We start from the raw sequence: 12,901 nt of genomic DNA, 5'->3' as shown, positions 1-12,901 counted from the left end.
TGAATATCAGCCAAAATGCCAAGATAAAGGGATAGTGAAAGGCCCCTTCCTGAACCCGGCGTGAGTCAGCTTTCCCCATCATTCCAACCCTGATGCCACACTAAAACAATGAGCATCATGCATGGTCAGGAGCATTATTTACAACTTAATGTGGGATTCTGTTTGGTTATGACATTTTAATTTTTATTTATTTTTATTTAAGCTTATTAAAAATACAGCTACAAATCTGCTTCTGAATTCCAAGAGAATTTGTGATTGAGTTAAATACAAGAGAGCCCTTGCAAAGAGCACAGTGTCCCCACTGGGCCAGGTTTAAAAATTTGTGCAATCTGACTTCAGTGTTCTCCTCTGCCAAAACTTTCTAGTGAAGAACAGTGGTTGATTTTCCAGGCCCAGAGTGATGGGGGCAGCCAGCTAGTGCAGCCTTGGATGCTTTCCATGGTCCTGAATCAGCTGAGGGCATGCTGGGGGTTCACCTGTATATTTGGAGTTGCCCTTTTAATCTTGCCCTGAATCTTGTCCTGTTTCTCTGTCTTCACCAAGGCGCTTTGTCAGGTGCCTTCATTTTCCATGACACAGCTGGAAGGTTGGACAAAGCCATAGTGTAAGTCCTCTGGTATTTGGTGGAGGTAGGTTTGAGAAAGGCATACTCTGAGAACTCTGGGATTTGGAGGAAGCCACATAGGATACCTTCACCATCTGCCACGATGTTCATCAAGCTCTTGTCAGTCCAGATGAGGGACATGGCACTGCCTACCCCAGAGACAATGTGCTCCCCACCATGGTTCTACACCTCGGCCATGACCTTGCTGCAGATGTTCAGCTGCTGAAACTAGAGGGCAATAGGATGCAGGGATGGTGGCAGGACATGCTCACAGGCTGCATGTGGGTAATGCCTGTGCTGGTGTGGCTGTGCTTGTCCATCTGAAATTGCCTTAGAAAATTCTTGGCAGCAGTGCACAGCTGATGTATTTCTGAGAGTCCCAGGCCTCAAGTAAAGTCCCTCACCTCCACCACAATCACACTCATCTGTCTGTACCTCACAATGGTGTCATTTCCACTGTCATCTCTTTTGAACTCTCAGCATCAAGGTGGTTCTTTACTTCTTGGAATCTGACCACCTTTCCTCCAGTGTGTGCTTTTTTCTTGGGGAAGCTGAGTCATGATGGCCCCAATACTCTGGTCAGGAATAGGCTGATCATCTCCTGTTTGCATACTTGTCCTACTTCAGACAAGAAAGCCTTCTGCCTCAAAGTTAGAGTCATGCATCTCCTTGGGAGTCACTTATCATCAGCACTTCTTTCCTGGTATCCCTCATGCCATTGCACATCAGGCAGGAGGCTCAAATCCACTCACTCATTCTCATCTATGGATTGGCAGGATCTGGGATGGATGATGACTTGCACTGCTGCATCTACTTGCTTCATAAAATGCAGCATGGCTGTGTTGGAGAGAAGCATGGTAGCTTCCAGCACCTTCTCTGTGTGGTCCCCTGGCTCATAGTTGTCTAATGCTGAGGTGAGTTAAGGAATGATCTGGGCTGCTTGGCCTCAGGTTGCAGCAGCTGTGTGGTCCAGCCCATGCACATCTTTCTCACGGGGAGCAATGAGACATTTGTTCACCTCTTCCAATATGTGACTCTCTGAGACAGCCACGAAGTCATCAGTTGAGGTAATGTCATAGACTTGACAGCATCTGTGAGAATATAAGTTCATTTTTTCCACTGTTCTTTCCAAAGATCCATGTACTTTTGGGACAGTTTGCTCTGTGGTATTGCTGCTACAAGCAATGTAGCGTTGCTATCCTCATGACAGGTAGCTTGTAGCAGGCTTGCAGATGTCTGAAGAAGCTTGATATCTTCTTCATTGTTTGAAATGAAACAGGCCAAGTTGGTGACCTTAAACAATTTGTTGGCACATTCCCAGAAAACTTGGGCAACCTCTTTAACTCCATTCTCATTTCCATTTGTTACAGCTCCAGTCAGTACTAACAGGGGAATTTTGGTTTCCAGAAATGAATCTGACCAGGGGTCTGCGACAGCTTTGTGAAGCTGTCTCTGCAGGTCTCTGGTTCTTTGCCATTTTACCTAGTGCAGAATTGAGCACATTAGTTAATTTTTAAAAAGATTTATTTATTTGTTTGTTTGCTTATTTACTTGCTTATTTATTTTTTAGAGACAAGTAATGGAGATTTACTTGCTTATTTACTTGCTTATTTATTTTTTAGAGACAAGAAAGAGAGGGGTAGAGTTATCAATGTGAAAGGCAAACATCAATCTCTATGTACCCCCACATGTTCACAATGGCCCCCATCTTTCACTCCCTATTGCCTTTTAGCTGCCTTGATGTTCAATTTATCTACTTGAGGTTCCAGAGTTTTACACTGTATTCCCAAATTATGTTCAGCACCTCAGTCCTTGGTTTCAAGCTACCATGTCCACAACTTTCATCTGAACAAGTAATTTGTAGACACTTGTTGTTTCCACCACAAGAAGCAGCCAGGTAAAAGCAGAAAGCAAAGCTCAGGCTGTCTGAACCATGTTGCCAGGGTCACACAAGAACAGGGGTCATGTGCAAATTCCCACACAGCCCTCTGCATCCAATCACCTTGTTTTACTATCTCTTTTGCAGCAGCCAAAAGCTTGTCCTTGAGAAACTGAATCTCCTTTGCAGTTTTATCCCATTCCCCAAGAATTCTCACTTGCTTGTTCCCCAGATGCAGCCAAAACCTGGACCTTCTTGGAATGGCCTCTCTTCTCATTAGAGGATCCCTTCCTATTGGTGTTCACCAGTTGTAAGCTGTGCAACAAGTGTCTTCAATAATCTCTCCACTGCCAGAGTTCTGATCGCTAGACTTCACAGGGCTCCCATCTGAAGTCTATATAATCTGTGTGGACCTCAGGCATTTCTGTGGGGAAGGAAATGAGCACAGGAATTTTCATGAGGCCCAGAAGCAACAGATGCCACTTGGTCTTCCTCCCATCCAGGTCCAAGGAGGAAATCCTGGTGAACATTTTTAGCACAAATTCTAAGGAAAGTAGCAATGGAAGAATAGTCTTTATAGTAAATAAAATCAATTTTCAAAGTCAACAGCCAATATCACTGTAGAACACTGAATGAATGCTAAAGGTGCTTCTATTATCACAGGGGGGAAATATATGATGAACCCGGTATTAGTCAACATGGGTCTGCAAATTCTAAGTGTCACACTAAAATAAGAACATAAAACAATTGTAAATCTTTCCAAAGATGAGATTAAGTTTTTGCACTTGCTGACAACATGATTTTTCACTAGGAGACATGAGACAGGCTCACAGAGAACCACTAAGAGTATTATGATAATATAAGGAGATACACTTATGTGGCTGAATACATGCTCAATATATAAAAACACAACTGCTTGTGTATGCTGTTGGACACAGTGAGAATTAAAAATGGAAGAAGGTGTCTCATTGGCAAACGTGACAGAACGATAAATGCTTAAGAAGAAATGTAATGAGTAAGGTAGTATATACAAGTGTGTTTGGAAGACTAATTATATAAATGTCAATCTTTCCAAAATAGATATATAAATTCAATGTACTTTCAACCTGAATGCCACTGGAACTTAGTGAGGAACTGTATAAAAAATTTTTAAAAATGCACATGGAACAATATATATCTGAATATGGCCAAGAAGATTAGAATGAACACCGAGTGGTTACTTTTCACTCAGATATTGAAAGCGAATTAATTAAAAACTCCTCTTTATCCAGAGTAGTGTTGACTTGGAAATAGGTATACCATGGAACATGAGAGGTAACTCAAAAATGAAGGCACAAACAGAAAGAATTCAATATATGGCATAAACGACGTCAGAACTCAGCAGTTGAAAGTCTCCTTTTTTAGTCAGACATCCCTATTAACCATCAGCAAGAGAGAAAACAAAACTTCTACCTCTTACAATATACAAAATTGGAACTGGCTTCAAGATTGACATGTAAGAGGTGAGGAATGTCATTGAAATGGTTGGGGCAGGAGCCAGATTGCATGGGGTTGGGAGGTGGATTGTAGGTGAACAGTGGGACCAGTCACTAGAATGTGACACAATAAACACTCCCACATCACATCATGCACACACACACTCTGGCACACACTGACCTGATCTATAGGTGCTTGGTTTTACTTTTCAGCCTGATGGAGGCCATTTATCTGACCTATAGAAAAGTTCAAGGAAGGTATAGTAATCCCTCACCTATGGCAGAAGGCAGATTCCAGAGACCCTGAGATAGGCGAAAATCTGCAAAGTAATGGTGTTATATTTATTTTATAACTATATATATTTTAAAGCTTCATAAACCCTTCTGACACTCCTATAAGCATTTCCCACTCTCTTATTAACCTGCCCACACTCTTATAAATACTTCATATGCTCTTAAACACATTGTACACTCTTAAACCTACGTAATTTTAGCAACATATAAAATTCTATATAGGTAATCACTAGTGAAGTATACCGTCATCCCTCATTAAATCACAGTTCACTTACTGAGGCTTCACTGTATCATGGGCTTTTTAAAACCCGTAATGCAATGCCCTGGCTGGTGTAGCTCAGTGGATTGAGAATGGGCCTGGGAACCAAAGAACCGCGGTCAGTTCTCAGTAAGGGCACATGCCTGGGTTGCAGGTCTGTTCCCAGCAGGGGACGCATGAGAGGCAACTATACATTAATATTTCTCTCCCTCTCTCCACTTCCACTCTAAAGATAAATAAATAAAATCTTTAAAAAAAACCCACAGTCTGAGGAGAGGAAATATAAGGGAAAAAAAGGAGGAGGAATTTGGAGGAACAAGTATAAAGGACACAGGGACAATAACTGGGTGGGGGTGGAAATGAGAGGGAGGTGGGGAGCAGGGGCTGGAGTGGGCTGGGATGGAAGAAATAGACAGAAAACTGTACTTGAAAAATAACTAAATAAAAATTGAAAACAAAATAAAATAAAATAAAACAAAACCCTGCAATACCCTGAAGCCCCAATAAGTGAACTATGATATAGCAAGGGAGGACTGTAAATGTAATAGCCTACAAGAAGATAATGATGACTCATTAACATAATAAATACATCAACTAACTAACTCATGGGCTTTATTGCTTTATACCTGTGTACTGGGAAACCTTTGGTAAGAATTATTCCTGTGCAGTCTTATGTCTTATATCTTACACCAAAGAGCAGCAGATCTACAATGAGAGGGATTTACAGAAGATGCCAAGGCTACACGCTCATGAATGTCAGATGCTTAGGGGTTAATGAGGACCAATATCCACAAGGAACAGAAGACTTCTATTGTCCCCTTCACTATGAAAGCCTGATATAGAAGAAAGACCTTTCTGGTGAGCAAGGAATAAAGTTAAGCAAAGTAAATAGACTTGAGGATCCTCAAGTGAATGTTAGCCCTTCAGTTTCCTGGTCCACCTGACACACCTGAGGCCTTTTGTCCACTTTTCCCAAGGAGTTCCTCCAGAATCCCTAAACCAATTCTGTCAACTTCCCATAGTGTCCCAACACATTGCCTTTCTTCTCCAGGGTCAGGGCATAGAACACCTGCTTATTTTTATCACCCTAAGTAGCACCTGTGTGTGTAGGGGACTCAAAATTTCATGACTGGGAGGTCAGAGGTTTGTGGGGTTAAGACTTGCAGTCCTCCCATTTCCTGTTCACACATGGGCTGGTGTACACGGAGGAGCAAGGATGGCCAGCACACCTGCCCCGAGTGGGGAGGGTCAGGAAGAACTTAGAGAAGAGGTGGCCATCGTGGCTTTCAGGCAGTTCTTTCTTGGACTGGCCATGTGTGACATCAGGTCCCCAGGTAAAACTTGTGTACTGTGAAAGAGCCTCCCCTTGGCCCAGTACCTCTATCCCTGCTGAAAAGGAGCTCAGAATGGAAGGAGAGTCCTTGATATGTGAGAATCTTCTCCTGGTGAGGAACACCCTGGGTCCCACCTGGAAGTCTCCTGGTCCAGGATAGGTCACAGAAGCAGAGCCTCAAATGTCTTTTTTGTACACAGCCTGGGTAGTCACTATGACACTGAGAGGGCTTGAAGCCACTTTTGAGTGTTTGCTTTTTTTGTGTGTGTAATTTACTCAGTCTTTGTCACTGAATCTGTTGACCTTCCAGAACTCTGGGATTGGGGTGGGGTATGTGCTTGTAATTTGATGTGTAAGACTTTGTGTAGTTTTGGATAACCTTCCTCCTAAGTTGAGATTCTTGGCCACAACACAGAAAAAAGATGTAGCCATCCTAGGACAATGGCGTTATAGCAAGAGTTGCTGAACAAGAGGAAGGGAGCCATCTCCAATGCCCCAGACCCTTTGCTGGTAGTAGGTCTCCCTTGGCAGTTCACTGCTCATTGCAAGAAGTCATGCCATGCTTAGGGAACTGAGGGCTGTGGGCAGGGAGTAGTGAAAGAGCAAAGAAGAGGTGCAGCCACTCACATGTGTCCCTGAATTCTCAGGGAAACCTTCTCAGGGGCTCTTCAGTGCACAAGTCAGGGGGGGAGTGGTAACATGCCTTATGGAGCCTGTCAGATGAAGTACATGGGTGATGTGGGAACCATCAAAAATCCTTGCAACCTTCGGTAAAGCCCGACATATATCTTTCCATTTTTGATACTTGTTCTCAAACTGAAAGAAATTTATTGCCAAATAAATTTCTTAATGAGCTGGATGAGACCTACTTTTGATGTTATATATTCTGAAGAGCATCATGTGTTGGTAAAATAAGGCCCTTTTACTCACGTTGTTCATTGTTAGGGGTCTTGATCTGAAAAGCACTTGTCACTTGATTGAGCAAATGTGAAAAAATAAGCCTGTGGTGCCCATGTCACTGAGGTCCATGTGTTCTTTTGGAGAAGGGCCAAGACTGACAGAGGAATCTGCCACTCAGAATCATTTCTAATGGTTTATCACCCATGGCACATAGGCCCTTCTTTGATTTTATTCAAAGCTGGGACACACAGACCCTCTCTGTAGAAATAAATTGTGTCCTGCAAAACACTGCTCACACTGAGTTCTTTGCAGACTGGAGTGGCACATGTAGAGTCAATGCCATGTAGAATCTGACAAATGATGTGTATGTCATCCATCTTGGTAAAAGGAAACAAGGATGTTAATGCAGGGGAGGTGACACATGAAAACAAGTGTCACCAGATGATACATGAATTGTATCATTATGTTAACATGGACATCATGATCCAGAAGTGATGATGTCTCTAAAGTTTTCATCCCCCTTGTTCCTGTTCCCCAGTTAGACACAGAGAGCTGAAGGAGCCCTGGCATTTCCACCACTGCTGAGGGACACCTGTCACCAGTGTGTCCTGCTGAGGACCGTGTTCCAGGGATTCTGTTTGTCCTGGGATAACTAGTACCCACCCCACCCACCACCCTCCTGTACTCTTAGTTCTAAAATGCAGTATTTAGGATTAGGAAATAACAATATCAGTCATTTAGATGTGATCATAAAACAGGATGTGAAGTGATTGAATAGTAATGATCTTAGTTCAACTAAAAGACATCCCACTAGAACCAGAGCCAAATTCAGAAGCACACTCAATTAGCATTTAGGATAAATCAACATTGCTTTTTGGGAAAGTCCATTATATTCAGTTTGATATTTGCCTTTGAGAGTAAGGTGGTTTGTTTTGTTTGACTTTGCACTTACATTTTTCTTTTTAGTTGCGTAATTGGAACAGCTCACTTTTACTGCCAGTTACTGTGCTGAGCACTGTTCCTAAATTAATTTATTCACCCTCAAACAAGTTGTTTGCTTCCAGCTTTTTTTGTACAGATGAGGAAACTGAGGCTGACAGAGTCAGCACCTTGATGAAGATCCCAGAAATAGAAAGTTCCAGAGCTGAGTCTGAACCCAGGTAGGCCCTACAATTGGGCTCTTCTTTACAACTCAATAAGGGCACATATTCTAAACTTAACAGTTTTAATGAGCATTATCAAATTCAAAACAATGTGTAAAATTGCCCAGTTAGTATTCTGATGTGGGCAGGATTGAAACTCTACAGTAATCTGAGAGTAGTTGACTTTACATTTTCATATATTTCTTCAGGAACAAGGTGTGTGTCTTGGTGTGTCCAGATTCCTTTTTATATCTGTGAGTAAAATTTCACACCTTTATCTTTTGAGCTTTGCCTGTTTGAACTGTGTGAAACTCATTGTATTCTAGTTGCTGCTGGAGTTCCTGTTGCCAGTGGTGCCTTTATCTCTGTTGTGTCATGTGGTGACACAGGTTTATGGAAGAGAGAGTGAGTCTCAGGCTGTCCTGCATTCAGCTGCATCAGGAGCTTTCATCCATTTTCACAGTATTTCTTAGGAGGTTATTGTAAATTTCTCAGAGAGAGGTGATTCACCATCTTCATAACATGACCAATTCACTGGTTCCTTTTTTGTCTGACATTTTCCCTTGTTTGAAGAAAATGACACCAACAGCATGTTGGCCTTCATTATTTACTAGTCTTTAGTTTTAGCTTCATAGAAGATGGAGCACAAAGTATACAGCACTGCCATCTACCCTTATTTCCAGATGGGCACAGCTTTCCCTGCAGTCAGCATCACACTCCCGGTGACATCTTTGTACCCACAGAGTGCAATTACTGGGTGGTGGGGTCAGAGGATGTTTAGTTTACAAGAAACAGCCACACTGCCCTCCAGAATGGCAGCCCCGTTTGGCATTCCCAGCAGCAAAGAAGAGCAGGTCCCATTGCACCACAGAGGAAAACACTGGGGCAAGTGGAGTCATGTTGCCTCAGCCACTCCTGCATTTCCATTGTGGCCTGGGCACAGCAAGCCTTCTGCTTGACCTGGCCCAGGCTGTCTCCAGTCACAAAATCATCCCTGTCCCACTGTGTGCTGGTGTTTCAGGGTAACACACAGGGGCTCCTGTGTTCCCTACCAGCCCCCTGATTCATGGTGTCTGGTCTTCCCTCAAGCTGTTCCCACAAATGCCATTCTCCCAACGCCACTTCACGTCAAAACCTTTTTCTCCTGAGAGGATCTCCAACATGCTCTTCTGTTACCCGTACTGCCTGCTAACATCTTTTCTCAGTTCCTCAGACTCTCTTGTTAAAGCAGATGTATGTAGGGCACCAGAATAAGTATCAATAGAAATATGAATGCATTTGAATTTTCCAAAGGAAGCATAATGAGTGACATCTGTTTGCCACATTATTTGAGAACTTAGTCCTCAAGGGTTAACTCCCATGGATGGAGATGTCTTAGTAAAGGTTTGGCAGTCAGGGCATTGTTTAATATTTTGCTTAAGTTGGGAATGATAAAGAAACAAACAGTCTTTTAACTTTTTCTATTTAGCTTTGGGGGGTTGATTTTTGCCCTTCTGGAAGGGCTCCTCTTGGCTTTTAGCCCTTAACACTTGGCTTTCTAGTTTGCAACAGGTGGGCCTTTCTTCCTATGCTACACATGAATGTGGTATATATCTTTTTAGTTTATTTCTTTTTATCCTTCTCTTTTATAACCCTTTACTTTCTTAATTCCTTTCTTTCTTTTTATTTACTCCCTAAATCTTTCTTTTTTCTTTTCCCTAATACAATCTTCTTTTAGCTTGCAAACTATCTCCACTTACACAGACCCTCTTCAACTTACATGACCTTCTTCAACTCTTCTAGCCCATTTTAGTTTGTTCTTTTCAACTCATTCAGACATAATTAACTTTAGAATAATTCACATTTAATTCTACTTATTTTCAAGATAAAATGCCATAATTTATACCTTTTGTTACAAAACTGTATATTTTCCCAATTTAATTAAAGTTCTTTAGTGACACTAAAGTAAGTAATTAGCATGCTTTAGATTGACAGATTTATGAACACATTTCATAACTTTCAGAAACAGGTTTTCTCTGGTGGCAAATGAATTTCCTTTTATTTATTAATTTTTTGTGACTACTGCATTCTTGCAATGTGCTCAAAAGTGAGCTGTCTCATTATCTAGTACCCCTGAACATTTTTAGGGAGGTTGAAGAAGAGGGAGGGAAGATACTAAGCTCAGCATAGCTTGTTCTCAGGACTGAAGCAGTCCCTGGATCTTCAGAAAGAGGAGTGAGAATGGATAAAAGACACATTTTCTCATTGTTTTTCTTTCTGACCTTTTTATTGTCTGAGGGAAGTGAGATCTTTATCTTTAACAATCAATTTAAATTCTTTCTGAGTAGAATCTTTATGGCGTAACAATATTAGAGATCTCATTCTATCTATTACAACTTTTTGAGACTGAGATGTTACTTTTAAAACAGAAACAAAAATAAAATTCAAGCAAACCAGTATTTTCAAATTAAATCCTCTAAAGGAGGGAGTGAGACACTAGTCTTTATCTCACACCACCTGGTGCTGTTTCAATGTCTGCCCAACTTTTACATAAATAACTAAGTCTAGAGGTCCCTTATCTGGGAGATATTTAGTAGCTTTAAAAAACTGCCAAATTAGCATGAAACATTGCTCTTGTTCTTTTTTTTAATATAAATTTTATTTAGTTACTTTTCAAGTACATTTTTTTAATCTATTTCTCCCATCCCACCTCACCCCCCCCCGCCCGGTATCCCCCCTCCCTCCCATTCCCCCCCCCCCAGTCCTCATCTCTGTGTCTTTCATACTTGTTCCTCAAAATCCCTCCCCCTTTTTCCCCTTAAGTTCCCTTCCCTCTCCCCTCTGGTCGCTGCCCACTTGTTCTCTATTTCAGCGTCTTTGTTTTTATTCTGTTTGCTTGTTTGTTTTATTCTTTAGCTTCCTGTCAAAGGTGAGATCATATGGTATTTGTCCTTCAATGCCTGGCCTATTTCACTCAGCATAATGCTTTCCAGTTCTATCCATGTTGTTGCAAAAGTAGCTCCTTCTTTCTCTCTGCAGCATAGAATTCCATTGTGTATATGTACCACAATTTTTGGATCCATTCATTTACTGATGGGCACCTAGGTTGCTTCCAACTCTTGGCTATTGTAAATTGTGCTGCTATGAACATTGTGGTGCATAGGTTCTTTAAAATTGATGTTTTAGGATTCTTGGGATATAATCCCAGCAGCGGAATTGCTGGATCAAAAGGCAGGTCAATTTTTATTTTTCTGAGAAAATTCCATACTGTTTTCCATAATGGTTGTACCAGTCTGAAATCCCACCAACAGTGAACTAAGGCCCCCTTTACCCACACCCTCTCCAACATTTGTTGTTTGTTGCTTTGTCTATTATAGCCATCCTGACTGGTGTAAAGTGGTATCTCATTGTGGTTTTAATTTGCATCTCTCTGATAGCTAACGATATTGAGCATCTCTTCATGTGTCTCTGGATATTCTGTATGTCCTCTTTGGAGAAGTGTCTGTTCAAGTCCTTTTCCCATTTTCTAATTGGGTTAAATGTCTTCCTGGAGTGGAGTCGTGTAAGTTCTTTGTATATTTTGGAGATTAAACCTTTGTCTGAGGTATCATTGGCAAATATGTTTTCCCATACAGTTGGTTGTCTTGCTAATTTAATACTGTTTTCTTTAGCCATGCAGAAGCTTTTTATTTTGATGAGATCCCATTTGTTTACTCTTTCCTTTACATTGCTTGCTCTAGGGGACATATCAGTAAAAATGTTGCTGCGTGGAATATCTGAGATTTTCTTGCCAATGTTCTCCTCTAGGACTTTAATGGTGTCATGGCTTATATTTAAGTCTTTTATCCACCTTGAATTTATTTTGGTGTATGGTGTAAGTTGGTGCTCAAGTTTCATTTTTTTTGCACATAGCTGTCCAGTTCTCCCAACACCATTTGCTGAAGAGGCTATCTTTACTCCATTTTATGTTACTGCCCCCTTTGTCAAATATTAATTGACTGTAGAGGGTTGGGTTGATTTCTGGGCTCTCTGTTCTGTTCCATTGCTCTATGTGCCTGTTTTTATGCCAGTACCAGGCTGTTTTGATTACAGTGGCTTTGTAATACAGTTTGATATCAGGTATTGTGATCCCTCCTACTTTGTTCTTCTTTCTCAAAATTGCAGCTGTTATTCGGGCTCATTTATGATTCCATATAAATTTTTGAAGTGTTTGTTCTATGTCTGTGAAATATGCCATTGGTACTTTAATAGGGATTGCATTGAATCTGTATATTGCTTTGGGTAGTATGGACATTTTGATGATGTTAATTCTTCCAATCCATGAACAAGGTATATGTTTCCATTTGTTTGTGTCTTCCCTGATTTCTTTCTTCAGTGCTGTGTAGTTTACTGCATACAGGTCTTTTACCTCTTTGGTTAGGTTTATTCCCAGATATTTTATTTTTCTTTTTGCTATATCGAATGGGATTTTTTCCTTGATTTCTGCTTCTGCTGATTCATTGTTTGTATACAAAAATGCCTTTGATTTCTGGATATTGACTTTGTAACCAGCTGCTTTGCCAAATTCATTAATTAGTTTGAGCAGTTTTTGGGTAGAGTCTATAAGATTTTCCATGTACACTATCATGTCATCTGCAAACAGTGACAGTTTTGTTTCCTCCTTTCCTATTTGGATGCCTTTTATTTCCTTTTCCTGCCTGATCGCTGTGGCCAAAACTTCTAATACTATATTGAATAGAAGTCGTGAAAGTGGACATCCTTGTCTTGTTCCTGATCTTAGTGGAAAAGCTTTTAGTTTTTGTCCATTGAGTATGATATTGGCTGTAGGTCTCTCATATATGGCCTTTATTATATTGAGGAATGTTCCCTCTATTCCCATTTTGCTGAGTGTTTTTATCATAAATGGGTGTTGTACCTTATTGAAAGCTTTTTCTGCGTCTATTGATATGATCATGTGGTTTTTGTCTTTGCTTTTGTTTATGTGATGAATTACATTTACTATTTTGCGAATGTTGAACCATCCTTGCATCCCTGGG

General features: G+C 40.9%; 1 pseudogene; it reads right to left on the bottom strand.

The window, feature by feature from the left end:
• Positions 1 to 335: 335 nt before the first annotated feature.
• LOC119056545 (catenin alpha-1-like) lies at positions 336 to 2,905 on the bottom strand (annotated as a pseudogene).
• Between the last annotated feature and the right edge of the window lie 9,996 nt (positions 2,906 to 12,901).

This window comes from Artibeus jamaicensis, unplaced genomic scaffold, assembly GCF_021234435.1.
Source record: "Artibeus jamaicensis isolate MK-2021 breed Jamaican fruit bat unplaced genomic scaffold, CSHL_Jam_final scaffold_614, whole genome shotgun sequence".
NCBI lineage: Eukaryota > Metazoa > Chordata > Mammalia > Chiroptera > Phyllostomidae > Artibeus > Artibeus jamaicensis.
This window is presented reverse-complemented; position numbering and strand designations above follow the sequence as displayed.